The 13,997-nt window shown below is 51.7% G+C and overlaps 1 long non-coding RNA gene across 1 annotated transcript; it reads left to right on the top strand.

Moving 5' to 3' along the window:
• The first annotated feature begins 3,070 nt into the window (after positions 1 to 3,070).
• LOC141578749 (uncharacterized) lies at positions 3,071 to 5,300 on the top strand. Its single transcript, XR_012509406.1, has 3 exons — positions 3,071 to 3,322; positions 3,414 to 3,537; positions 3,661 to 5,300. It is a non-coding gene; the product is annotated as an uncharacterized LOC141578749 (long non-coding RNA).
• Positions 5,301 to 13,997: the final 8,697 nt, after the last annotated feature.

Below are 13,997 nucleotides of genomic sequence, written 5' to 3'. Positions count from 1 at the left end.
TCTCAACTCTGCAATTAAATATTCTCTGACTGCTCCCCATAGCTCCCCAAGTCCAGACACTATAATTATCAGGACAGTTTCTCCAGTGTCCTAATGAGCAGAGAACGAAAAGCCCTGGGTGAAGAAAGCCGGATCCCCAGGACTTGGATCCGGCAGTTGTATCTGCCACCGCCAGCGAGGGAACTAGCCAAATCGCCCTTCACTTCCCCGTCTCCCCCTGCTTGCCCTTCCTGGATTCTTCTCAAAAGAGCATATCAAACCTGCTTCTACTTTCCCTGCTCCCCTCTGTAATCCTTCCACCCTACGGGGCTCTGCACCTTCTGCAGAATTCAGCAGACTGTCTCTGCCTGATCGAGATTTTCCACGTTGCAGTGTGCTTTGGAAAATTTGTCTTTGTGAATACTGTATGAATTTTATTTTCAGTATGTGTTAGGACATTTTTACTTGACCACTTAAATGTGACCAACCTTAGCCTACTCACACAGGGCCCTGATGTCTGGTCTGGGACAGAAGGCCTGCGAAAGAGGTGTCCCTTGCCTCCTGTGTTTTAAGGACTCGTGTGCTGAGCACAACAGCAAACCACTGCCCTTGGTCCAGTGCCCGCCCAAAGCCACCCACCTCTGCACTAAGTCTGGGAGCTCCCAGGGTGCCCAGACGCAGCTCTGCCCAAGGTGGGGACCACATTTCACACAAAGGGCCTGATACTTACCAGCAGCTACAGAATGTTTAGCTGTGAGTCGAAATTCCCCAGAGTTCGGTTCTGTGGGCCGAACCGCCCAGCCCTTCTGGGGAACTCACACCCAGTATCTCATTACTTCTGCCCACTCACTGCCACCTCACTTATCAACTCTGAGTTTTAAAAATTTCCTGTCTACTTTTCTCTCTTTGTCTTAAAAGGAACATGGAGACATTAGTGGTGAAAAGGAGGCCACCCGCAGAGGGGAGGAGGGGCACCGAGCAAGTAGGAGGGGAGGGTTCGCCTGCTCCCTGTCACTCATGTTGCACACAGACACACAGACACACGCACGCACCCAGAGCCTTGTGGGGCCCGGGCGACAGGACTCCTGGCCGGCTACCCCGGACACCGCTTCACTCCGGGGAGCAAGAGATTCTGGCCCCTGGCACTTCCCACCTGTTCCGTGTTCCCTGTCACTCTTCTCTTTTAGATCAATGGCTAGCCTTCCCGAGAAGCTAAATGGGTCAAAATGGCTTGAGTTTGTTCCTTTCTGATAATAATACCATTAGTCTGATGTGTTTACAAAGCCCTTTCACCTACACATTTTCCTGTTGAAGCCTCACCACGACCCTGGGAAACAGGTTTATTATTATCCTCTACTTACGGATGAGGAAATCTGAGTGTCGCTGGTCAAGCAAATTACCATGTGGTGACATTGAACTCGGTCTGAATGCAAGTCCCAGGACTGTGTTGCCTAACACCTGCTGCCAGTGTGAACTGCCCCGTCCACAGACCCCTGGGTCAGGACAGTCACGTCAGGCTGGCGTCTGCGCATCAGTGAGCACTGAACGGACTGAGGCGGCACCTGGCCTGTGGCAGCCTGTCCGTGAGCTGCCTAACGGCTCATGACAATGCCTTTGGCAAAGAACACTGCCAAAGGGGCGATGTCAGTGCACAAAGTCATTTGGACTAGCTCTTTCTGGTGTTTGGATTGAGGAAATGGCTTGTTGATAAGGAGAGGAAAATAGAGCAGCCACATCTGGAAAGAGAGGCAGAGGGAGATCACGGAGGGAGACGGCACCGACCACGAGAGACAAGAGGAACGGCCAGTTCCCGCAGCAGCCTCGACCCCCGACCGGCTTTCTGGTTCCAGTTTTACATACGTGATAAATCCTCTTTTTCCAAGTTGGCCTCCATGTTTCTCTGCTCCTTGAAACCAAGGAAGCCTTTCTGCTTTGCACCCTGCTCTGATTGTGGTGGACTTACCCCAAAGTAGTGACCCCGTCAGGTGCTCAAAAGGAGGAGAGGCGGGGCAAGCAGGTGTCTCAAATCCCACGTGGGAGGTGGCTGGTCTTACCTCCAGATTCTCTGCTGCTCGCCTCGCCCCTCTGTCAAGCCCAGGGTCCGGCCAAGCCAACCGAGTCAGTCCACTGCCTTCTCTCCGGCTCAGCTGGCGAGGCAGACAGCATACACAACACCCCTGAACCCAGAAGAGTCTGGTTCCTTGAAGATCAGCTTTACAAGGGCCACCATTTCTGAATCAGAGAAAGCACTCTGCGATACGGTCAATGCGCAGCTTTGACTTACAAACCCCGGATTGTGTTCCGGGGGCAACGAAAGGGGCAGGTTCTTTCCAGTAAGAAAATACTTTGAAATCACACTGCAGAGGACGTATGATCGCCTCAGGACGTCTGCCTCGTAAACATGTCCCTGTGACTAGACGATGTGACATGCGGGCAAAGGGAGGAATCCTCGATCCTAAAGAAAGACTTCCCTCAGGAGGAAGCGCCTCCCCGTGCAGACCTCACGGAAGGCGCTGCTGAAGGCACGCCACTGAGACCGGGTTCGTGCCCTTGTCTTTTTTGCTCTTCGTGTTTTCTTTTTCTATTTTTCCTTCAGCCACGCTTTTAAAAAAGTTAATCCACGTCATTTTTATTGTGTTCAGACTTTGGGGTGGAGCCACTCCCTGAATACTTCTCACCTGTTTTAACGTGGAGTCTAGGCTGCCGGACCCCCAGGTGTTCAAATCAAGGCGTTTCAAAAGGCAGCTGGCCCTGCCGTGCTGAGCACCAAAAGTTAAACAAATGTGATTCAGCTTGAATTACAGCTTAAGTGCATCGCACGGATGTTGGTAGCAGATAAAGGCAGCAGGAGGAAAAACACCTGAAACACTTCAGAGTGAGACGCTCAGCAGCCTCTCAGAACAGTCACGTCGGCAGAAGCAGCGCCTTCGTGGCAGCTTGACGTGGACCGTAGAGGGCCAGGCCCTTTCTTCTGGATTCCACATCCCGGGCAAGCGGCTTTCCTCCCCAAGCTCACCAGGTGGCTGCTGGGCTTCCGGTGCATTCCTCGCCATCCAAGGCAAGAAGGAAGAAAGGGGCCGATCTGTCCCTTTAAAGATGTTCTTCCGGAAAGCCTGCCCAGTATCGTCCGCTTATTGGCCAGAACGGGGCCACATGCCCAACCATTCCAGCAAGGGGGTCTGGGTAAACACGGTTTTGTTTCCTGCCTTTTTTATGACAGCTGTAAGGAAAAAGGCTTTTGCTAATCCAACCCCCAGCGATGCCACAGACAGAACAGCAGGGGAAGGGAAGTGCCCCGACGTCACCCACTGAGACGGGAAGCTCCCAGCTCGTCCCCTCCAAGGTCAGTGTCCCGTTCGAGGCAGGGCAGCGTGGAGAAGGCTCTTCGCTTAGTGCCCGGCCTTCGATCTGAACACCGTGTTTATGCCCAACAGAGAATATGCCTTCAGACAAAGACTCTCCGGGGCAGAAGGCACTACCTGAGCTGGAGATGGGCTGACTGGGGACGGCTTTGCACACCTCTGCCCGGCTGAATGTTGCCTGATTCTTTAAGCCTCAGTAAGGACAGCCGTTCCCCACAGGCCTGCCCTGGTTTCTTATACTGGATCAAATGCCTTTGCTAAATGCTTCCAGGTAGCCTTGAAGTTCTCTCTCACAAGATCCCTTTCTCTCATTTGTCAGCCTTGCTTAGTGTCTGCTTTTCCCACTGGACATGGGAGTTCGAAGAGGACGAAGTCCGTGTCTGCCGTGTTCACCGCTGTTTCCCGAGCACCCAGCACTTCGGCAAAGAACAGGTGCTCAGCGAGTCTTTACTGCATGGAACTAAGCTGAAAGGCTCTCCTGCTAAGATGCCGTGCTCCTTCATACGCTGTCACAGTTATAATTATACAGGTTTTGTGTGATTGTTTGTATAAAGTTTGTTTTTCCCACTTACCTGTCGGCCCTGTGAGAGCAGGGGTAAGTCAGTGTGAGTCGCTGACACAGCCCCGCACCCTCGGAGTTGCCGGGTGTGCGGGCGCGGGCTTGTCCACAGGCACTTGTGGAATGAGTGATTAGTGAAGACGCGTAACCTCTCTGGTCCCCGGCGTCCTGGTCGGCGACGATAACCCCCGTATGTTACCCTGGTGATTAAACGCCTGGCACGTGGGGAACTCGAAGACAACCGTTCCTTTCCTCCCTGCCGCCAGCCCACAGACTGGGTCTCTGGGGTTTGCTCTCAGGACAAAAAAGGAGAGCAGGGAATTCTAGGAGTTCATCTGGGATTTGGGCCCCAGAACTGTAATCTGCAGGAGGCTGAAGGCAGGAGTAAGGGACTGCAATCGTTTGCCAGGCCGCCTACCACAGGGTGACTGACTCAAAGGCAGGAATCGATGTTCGCACAGTTCTAGAGGCTAGAAGTCCAAGGTCAAGGTGTCAGCAGCGATGGCTTCTTCTGAGGCTTCCCTCCTTGCCTTGCAGGTGGCCGTCTTCTCTCTGTGTCTTCACGTGGTCTCTCTGTGCGTGTCTGCAATCTAACCTCCTTTTCTTGTAAGGACACCAATCATATTAAATGAGGGCCCACCCCAATGACCTCAATGACCACGTCAAAGACCCTACCTACAAACTCATTCACATTCTCAGGTATTAGAGGTTCAGGCTTCAGCCCTTAACAGGGGACACTTGAAAACCTGCCATCACCCTCAATTCAAAAAATATCTTATGCACAATCCTCTGGTGGAGGTTAGTAAATTTTAAAATGCAGGCAGCCTACTAAGAGGATGGTCCATTGGCCTTTTACACCTTAATATGAGTTGCTTCGTTAAGTGGAATGGTTTCCTACCAACCATACAGAATCGGTGACGCATGTGAGAGAGGAGGGGCCAGAAATGAGAAATAAGCAGCTTTTGGCTCACAGGTTGCTGCCAGGAAGGGCAGAGCTGGGTAGGCCTAAGCATAATAGCAAATAAACTCTGTTAGACATCTACCGCGTGTCATGCAGAGAATGAATGACTGTAGCCCGCTTCCTGTATTTACTCATTCAGTCTGACATTAACTCTCCGAGGCAGGTAGGTTATCATCGTCCTCACTTCACAAGAAAGGCAGTGTGGCTGCAGAACCATTAGGTCAGAGCAGGGATCCGAATCAGGGTCTGTCTGAGGTCAAAACCCACACTTCTGCCTGCAGACTGTTTGGGGACAGTATACAACATGGGGACGTTGGGAACGCGAGCATGGGAGTGTCATAAAGAGGAAGGAGGACTGCAAAAACAAAGGTCTCCTGCTCTACAATTTTCCAAAAATTATAAAAATTATAATTGTGTGCATCAATTTGGACACTGTGCTGGAGGCTGCCAGGCGAGGAATATGGCGGTCCAGTGCCCTGTGACTCGCCTCCCCGTCCGGGCACAGCAGCCCAGCTCTGCAGGCGCAGCCCTTACCTCTGCGGGGGGGGGGGGGGGAGGGGGCTGGCCTCAGCCCCGGTGCGCCCCGTTTTGGGCAGCCTGCGGGAACATCCTATTCTTAAACTGCTCCGTGAGTCAGGGCTATCTCCAGGGCAATGGTTTTCCACCCTACCAGACCCAGTACTCTTTTCTTACAACGAATGTTTTGTAACCTGTCCTTTGTGGTCATGGAATTAAATTCTTATATAATAAAACACACCTACTCATAATTTCAGGGAAAAAAAATGACACTATCTAGGGTGACCAACTGTCCTGATTTGCCTAAGACGGGGGTTTTCTGGGACACGGGATTTTCAGCCCTAATCCTTGATTATCATATGTAGGAAAAATGAAAGGTGAGTAATTGAGAATAAAGTTACATGCATTAGAAGACTTTGCTTGGACCACGTTATATCAGAAGACACACTGCAGTCGTCAGTTGCACTTACTTACTTACAATGAGTGCGTTAAGAAACGAACGCATTTTATGTGCCTCCGTTGGCTTAGAAATGCTGGATCTGAAGTCTATGGAAAGGAATGTCAAATCTCCTATGTGACATATTTGCACATGACAGCTACAAAGGCAGACTGACACAGTTGTGTCATTCTGGTGACTCACATACCATAAGCAGCAAGCTTTGCAGTAGGATTTGTGATCTTCTGAAACGGTGAACATTTCTTGATAAAATTCCAAATAAAACAGAATATGACCTTCCCTCCCTTTAGTTGGTAATTGCATTCCCAACTGCTTCTCCCACACCAACCAGTTCTCCAGCACCACCTGGGTACCTGCAACTCAGTGCAATTCTGACACCACCTGAAGTTAACACAGACCCGCAGGTTAAGGGCTCAGCCCCACAACCCCGCCCCCGCCCCACGTGGGGTGCCACCTGCAAGTAGTGGGGCCTGAGGTTACCCACACTGCTGTCCAACTTGGCTGCAAACCAGAGGTTCTCAGGATGCCCTCCTGGGGCTACATCACCTGCTAGAACAGTTCACAGAACTCAGGGAAACTGGTTTACTTTATAATAAAGGAAGTGATGAAGGAAGTAGACGAACAGGCAGATGAAGAGATACACGGGGCGAGCTACCTGGGAATGGGTGTGGCGTTTCCACGCCCCCTCTGGGCCGCCCCCCACTCTACACGGCACCCCCACATGTTTACCAGTGCAGAAGCTCTCCAACTCCCCCACTTTGGGGATTTTTATGGAGGCTTCACCACATGTGCATGGTCAATCACTAACTCAATCCCCAGCCCCTCTCCCCTTTGCAGAGGATGGAGGATGTGAGTGAAGTTTCCAAGATTCTAATATGGCTTGACCTTTCTGGTGACCAGCCCATCCTGAAGCAACACGGGAGTCCACCATGAGGCACCTCATTAGAACAAAAGCCACATCTACCACCCAGAAAATCCCAAGTGTTTAAGGAACTCTGTGCCAGGAACTGGGAGCCGAAACCAACACACATGGTTTCTATTATTTCATAGCTTCGTATGTGTATACAAATGGAATTAGGTCTCAGGTTATAAACAAACAGATTTTTCACCTGCTTGGACTTTGAATGGTGGGACACTCGAGAATCACACATGATGAGGGACCATTCTTTGTTGTGTGGGCCCTCTTTCTTACTGAAGCATCTTACTTACTTACTTAAGACCTGACCACATCAAATCCACCCCCAGGCAGCTGAGCCCAAGAGGAGCAGTAAATAACTGCTCGCGTTTTCAGTCTGAATACCCAGGAGCATGACGCTGTCCATTCCTTCCAGGGATCTGCGCAATTAATTTACAGAGAAGTGAAACAGGCACAGAAATAGAGCCAAGGTTAAGAAGTTGGTACCCAGTCCGTGGTAGTGCAAACAAAGTGTGAAAAGGCTGCCAGGAAAGTGCAGAGGCCAGAGGTGCCCATCGGGAGGCCCAGCCAGATCCCTGAGCCCGCCTGGCAGCCAGCAGCTGTGCAAGCCTCGTTTGTCTGCTGCTGACTTTGACAAAGGGCCTGGAGAAGTGAAATTTAGGAACAAATACATACCGGGCACTTTCTATATGTGAATCCAAAAAATGGAAATTAAATAACCATTTCTGGCTGCTTTCACGCCTTCAGTCCTGGATTTACCCCGAGGAGTTTGGAGGGCCCTGTTCTTTCGTGATGATAGGGTCTCGATCTTTGCAGACTCTGGACCACAAAAAGGCTACACCTCAGAGGGAAAAGTCCAACCAAACAGGGTGAGGATGCCTTAATCCTCTCCAACTGGTTTTGTTTGTTTGTTTGTTTTGTTTTTTCCCTCAAGGACTGAGAGGCAGGTAATATCACTGTGGGAAAAGGCACTAGAAAGAGCAAGAAGTTTGGAGTCGGGTGGACACACATTTGAAACCCACCCACCAACGACTGCTCACTAAAGCCTTAGACGATGTCCGTAGCCTGTCCGTGCCCACTTTCCCTCTGTTAGCCTGGAGTTAATAATCCTTCTGCTACGGGGCTCAGATAAGGACTAAGTAAAATCGCAATGTACATAAAATGCTCGGCGTACCTCTCAGGGGCTGCACGCCAAGGGTTTCTTTCCTCACCATTCAGTGGGAGGGTGACGATTACCTCTAAGTGGGGGCACGTGGTGAAGGAAAGCTTCCCACAGCTCGGGTTCCCGGAGGACATAGAAAAGCGAAGACAGGGGGAGGATGCAGAGGTGACTAACACAGGAAGAGGTCACAGCTGAGTTATCAAGGAAGCTAAAATTACCTTGGTTCCCAGTCAGTAACCGGAGGCCCCAGCACAGCTTTGTGACTCCACTTGGGTTTTATATTCAGAAAACCCGGCTTCCTGTCCCAGCTCTGCTGCTTGCCCGTGAGCTGGGGCAAGTCACGTCCCTTCTCAGTTCTCATAGGTCAAACGCAGTCAACAATACCTGGCTTTCAGGGCTGTTGTGAAAATGCACTGGGATGCAAGATGGAGGGTGCCTGGCTCCCAGCGAGACTCACACGCACAGGAGCTCTTCTTCACCAGTGGAGAGCAGCTGAGGCAGCATCTGACCAAGCAGGACTGGCGAGCCTGAACCACAGCCACCTGGCAGCATTTCAGCCAGCAGAGGTTAGATTATGCTGTAGTTATGGGTAACGCTGCATTTTCCGTGACTTAAATTGGAAGATTTCTTTCATAGGCACCCTACGCTCGACCACTGTTGGATGGAGGCTCTACTCACACCATCGTCCTCCTCACTCCAGGCCCCAGGCCCCAGGCCAATGGAGCAGCCACCAGCAGGAGCACTGCTGGCTGCCAGGACAGGGAAACAGATAGACGGTGAAGGATCCTGACTTTCAAGGCTCCCACTCACTTCGTTGGCCAAAGCAAGTCGCGTGGTGACACCTTCCCGTGGGGGGGAAGTACAGCCCACCACGTGCCGGCAGGGAAAGAGAACAAGTGGGCTTGTGAGCCGAGCAGCCCCAGCGCTGCCGTGGTGAGGGAGCAGAGACTCCAGAGAGACCCAGTGACCTCTTTTCCCGAAGAAAGACTTGCCACGAGTCAGCTTGTTGAGAGCTGGCACATTACCAAAATATGTTTTTCTTCTCCTGATGAAAATAAATTATTAGCAAATAGTCTTGCCCAGTCATTGCGCTTCTTGCAAAATTTTCAGTCGCTCTGCTGAGTTTATCCGCCCTCAGTTAACTTCTTCAGTCTTCTTCTTTACGGGCAAGAAGACTGCCTTCTCTCCACCAGTGGCTCTCTTCTCTCCCATGTAATAAATATGTACTTCCTTTATACTCTTCCTAATCACCTTTTGAAACTCCGAATTTCTGATGGCACCAAAACCATGGAACACTTTGTCAGTAACCATAAGTTTGAAATGGCCAATGCTCGACGGCGCCTTTCCCACTAAGAGTTCACTCTCTTTTATTGTGACCCAGAAGCGCAGGAAAATATTGCTTCTTTTCCAGTTTTTCCCAGGAAACGCCTGCAAATTTCTTCAGCAGGGAGCCTGTATGTCTTCTGTAGGGAGGCCCCCTAAAACTCAGGGGCGTGTCAGTCCCCCACTGCTGCACAGCAGACTGCCCCAGTGCTTAGTGGCATCAGAGAGTGACAGATAACGCCTACTTCTCATCATGTTTGTGGGCCCGAATCCCTAGAGCAGCTCAGTTGGCAGTCCGGGCTCGAGCCTCTCACAAGGCCGCCGTCACGATGTCAGCCGAGGCTGCAGTGCCCTGAAGGCCTGACAGAGGGTCTGGTCCTGGGACAGCACCAAAGACCCAGTTCTGAGTTACCTCCAAGGCTCACTCACACGGCTGCAAAGTTGTGCTGGCTATCGGCAGGAGGCCTCAGCTCCTCCCTACGCACGGCCCCTCCACGAGGCTCCCCCGTGTGAGTGACCCAAGGGAGGCAAACACAGAGGCTGCAATGCTTTTCATGAGTGAAGCTGAAAGTCACACACCGTCCCTTCCGCGGTGTCCTACGGGCCCGCAGGGCAGCAGAGGGGGCCTTACCCACGTGTCTGCTGGCAGGAGGCAAGCATCGCTGGAGGCTGCCTTGGAGGCTGGCTGCCACAGGAAGCAGGCAAGAATTCTCTCAGTTCCCTTGAAGTCCACTCCAAATACAAAAATAAAATTACAAGATAATTGCTGTGAAGGCAAGGATTGTTTTTCCTGTTTCTTATGATTACTCTTCAGAGAGAGAATCTCTAACATGAGAGACTCTCAGTGAATGCTTGCGCAGTGAATAGATAAGAAGAAAGGCCAGGAAAACCTTCTTTTAAAGTGTCTCATAAACATTACCAGCACTGTGTTTTTTCAGTTTCAGGTAAGGCAGGCAAATGCCTTGCCTACGTGGAACACAGTGTCATGTTACAATGTCGCTGCCAAACATTGGGAAAATAAGAAAACCCAAGTCGGCTCCAAGTTGGCTCAAACTCCCAGCTTTCAGAAGCCCGATTTCATCGGAGAGCCACGCAGCACCGTGAGCAGACTCTGGGTTAGATCCCGGGAGCTCGGGTCTTGAGCGGCTCCCGCCACCAGCTAGCTCGGTGAGCTCTCCCTGGGAAAAGTGGTGCGTCTGCTGTTGGTGTTGGACAAGTCACTCTGCCCATGTTCTCCGTTCCCTTCCCTTCCCGGAGGCGAGCCTTCTGCCCCACCCTTTCTGGGACGGCCAGAATCTGCAAACCCTCCAACACACACACACACCCGTCCAAAAAGGCGAAACAACACCCTCGCTCCCGACACAGGATCCTGAAGGCCCTGATGCCACGGCTGCAGTGGCTCCCTGCCCGCCCCACCTCACCGCGCCATCTTCTCTTGGTTGTGGTGGTCCAGGGCTTGACATCCCCCTTCCCACTGTCTCCAGCTGCCCGTCAGATCCGTCTGAAGCAGCTCAGAGACCTCTGGGACCAGCCTCCCTCTCCTGTTTCACGCTTCCTGCTGCTGCGTCTGTCCAGATCCACATCGTCTCGGGGCGAACTAACTGGACTCTTGTGGCAGTGTCTTCTCCAGCCTGACGGAGTGGCAGCGAGCTGTCTCTTCATGGTTGTCGTCCCCAGCAGGTTCTGGGGTCACTGAGGTCACCAAGTTCAGAGACCAAAAAGGATTCATTTCCCTAGAACTGGATTGGAGTCTGCCGTCGGAAGGGGTTAAACGAGCACTCGCGGGGGGAACAGTGTGGTGTCTGCGCAGCGTTTACAAATCCTGTAAGAAAAGCCTTTGTAACAACAACAACAACAACAACAACAACAACGATCAAGTGTCACGTGACCCAGGTGTCCCAGGAATCCCTTCTATCCTGCTGTGTGCGTGACCTTTGCCAGCAGTTGAGGGGGGATCATGGCAAAGTAAGCATGTTGTCCCCTATTTTAGGGAGGCGCCTGCTGGCCTGCAAACTTCTCTTTATCTTAATCACGAGGGAGAGTCTGGCCCTGTGTCCTCTGAGACCCACCTCCACCAGGGCCCACCAGGCAATCGGGAAGTTTGTTGTCTTTCTCAAAACGTCCACACCCACTTCCCTGAATCCAAACACCTTCCAAACATGGATGAAGGAGTAACCAGAAAAGTTCGGTTACTATTGCAAAATCACTCCTAGTAGAAGGACTGGTAGTCATAGCCCTGTCTTAGTAACCTGCTCCCTACCACCCATGGGGAAAGGAGGGGTGGGCAGACGGGACCAGGACTCACAATCCAGGCCTTCAGGAGCTACCCCAAATGGATGCTACCTGGCTCTCAATTCTCTCCCTCAGGCTCCTGCTGTCTTTCCCTTGGAGTCTCCCCCCAAGTTCCCTAGGGAACGTCCCCATCCCTTGGCCGCAGAAAACTGCCCCATTCTGCCCTGTTCTGAACAAGAGCAAGTGGTCCCCAGTTGCTGCTGACTCTACCTGTTAGGTGCAAAAATTAAGGCCTTGAGCTTCAGCTGGATGTCAATGGAAGATTCCTCTGCCCGCCTGCAGCTCGCTCTGAAGTGGGGGGAGCGTGGGCTGGTTTTGTGGCGGGACACGGCGTGTACCTTAAGTGCATCTCACTCCCAGGCAGTGAAGGCTGCTGGCGGGGGCGAGTCTCTTCCTGCCTTACCTAAGGGCCGATGTCCCCCAGGTCAGAATAACTCTTCTTCCAAAGACAATGTGGGTCAGTAATACAGGAGCAAATTATTTCTCAGCATTTTAAGACATTTTTCGCCTGACTCTATTATTAAACTTCTGGCATTACTGGGATAAAGGCATGTTTGTTTCCTTCATTAGAAACTTCCCTCATTAGTTGAGAATGTTTGTTCGCTTCCTGTTGGTCCCCAAAGCGCTCCCCAGATGGAGTGGGGGTGGGGAGGATCTCTGCTCATCCTGCCACAGCAGTAAATAGTGACTCAGAAGTTCACATGCACAATCAGCAAGATAATTGCAAATGGAATGTTTATGGATTCAGGGCCTTGATCTGTAAAGGGTTCTTAACAAACTGGCGGCTTCAGTTTCAAAGGAAATAGTGAGGTTCCTGACCGACATGTGTCTTTTTGCCTAGGAGCTAGACTCCCATCTCCTCCCCCTCCACTTCCAACTCACTATCTGCAAGATGAAAGAAACCAATCTAGGATTTCTAGAAGATGCTTGAAATCCAAATGCAATTCAGTTAACATCTGCGAGCGTCTACATCTTCTCTGTGCAGCACTGGGCAGCGAAACGCAGTTCTGTGTCACCCAGGGAGAAATTCCCGTGGTTTCCGCAATCTCGCTTTGAGAAACGATGCTAGTACAAAGCTTGACCCAGAGTGTTAATTCTGCCACGTCAGCCTGGCAGCAAAGGGAGAAGACACCTTCCAGAACGATTGGTCCCAGAAGCCTGAGCCGCGCCGGGACCTCCATGGGGCAGGTCGCTGGGGCCACAGCTCACAGAAAAGATCCCAGATTCCGCTGCTCTTCCCTTCAGTGCTGGCTCCACTCAGCCCCAACAGGGACAAGAAGCCAGTTCAGGGGAAGGCAACTCTGAGAGGCAAGACAGGGCTTGAGCGACACTTCAGCCTTAATCGTTCCTTCAGCTGGAAACATGAGCATATTAACGGCATCAGAGAAACCTGTTAGAGGCTCAACTGGAAAAAAAAAAATCTATCTTTTTCTTTGACTCTTTCAAATGACAGAAGTCACTCATGGGAATCCAAAAGGGAACAGTCTCTGAGGGCGAAACACCACTGTTTTACTAGTGGGGCTTCAGAAATATCCTGACTTCCTATCCATCCCTGCCCTAGGAAATCATCTCCTTCCACTGCAAAATTCCAGACTTGGGCAAAGGCGTCTTCAGCTTGCAGCATAATGTAGACGCTGCTTGTCAGAGAGCGTCCGTCACTCGCCACAAGTGCCAGGTCTCCCCCTCCTTCTCCTCCTCCCCCCCCTCCTCCGAGTGATCCGTTACCCAGTGATTCTGAACTCTGAGGTGCATTTGCCCTCTGCCTTCATCCTGAGTCCGGCCTGAATGCAATGTGCAACAGCACGCACTCTAACAGGCGCTGTAGGCATGAGAGCCATCCATCTCCCAGAAACACAAGTTTTGGGGGGTTTGGGTCTCACATCCCAGGAAACGATGTCACCTGCTACTTGTTGATCCAGACGTAAACCTAGTTGGCACCCTTGATTTCTCTCTCCCGCCGCTGCGGTATCCGACCCATTGTGTGTCTTACTGGCTCTGCCATTAGGTCACAATCAGGCTTTCCCTCCTCTCTGTGGCCACTGGTCCAAGCCGCCAGCTCCTTGCACGAGGACTGCTACTCCGGCCTCCCCAGGCCTCTACTCCTTCCCCTCTTGCTTCTCTGAAATTCATTCTTCTCACAGCCAGGTTGATCTTCAAGAGCTTGAATCTGATCGTGTTGCTCCTCACCCCTTGAAGTCTTCCAGGGTCTTCCGTCACGCTGAGACAGAGCGCAGACTGCAGGCCTTTTGGCCGCATGGCTTGCCTGCTTCTTTGCTCTCATCCTAAGCCCTCGTCCCTCACTCACTGCTCCCAGCGTCAATGAAACGGTGTCTATAGCCCAAATCTCAAACCTCTTCTCACCTCGGCACTTACGCGATCACTGTTTCCTCTTCCTGGAACTCTAGGCTCTGACGTGCCCCTCTCTAGCCAACAAGTGCTCACGGACTCCCAGCAGAAGTATCACTTGAGA

The sequence above is a fragment of the Camelus bactrianus genome, chromosome 9, assembly GCF_048773025.1.
Source record: "Camelus bactrianus isolate YW-2024 breed Bactrian camel chromosome 9, ASM4877302v1, whole genome shotgun sequence".
Lineage (NCBI taxonomy): Eukaryota > Metazoa > Chordata > Mammalia > Artiodactyla > Camelidae > Camelus > Camelus bactrianus.
Note: the sequence above shows the minus strand (reverse complement) of the source record. Positions and strands in the feature narration are given on the sequence as shown.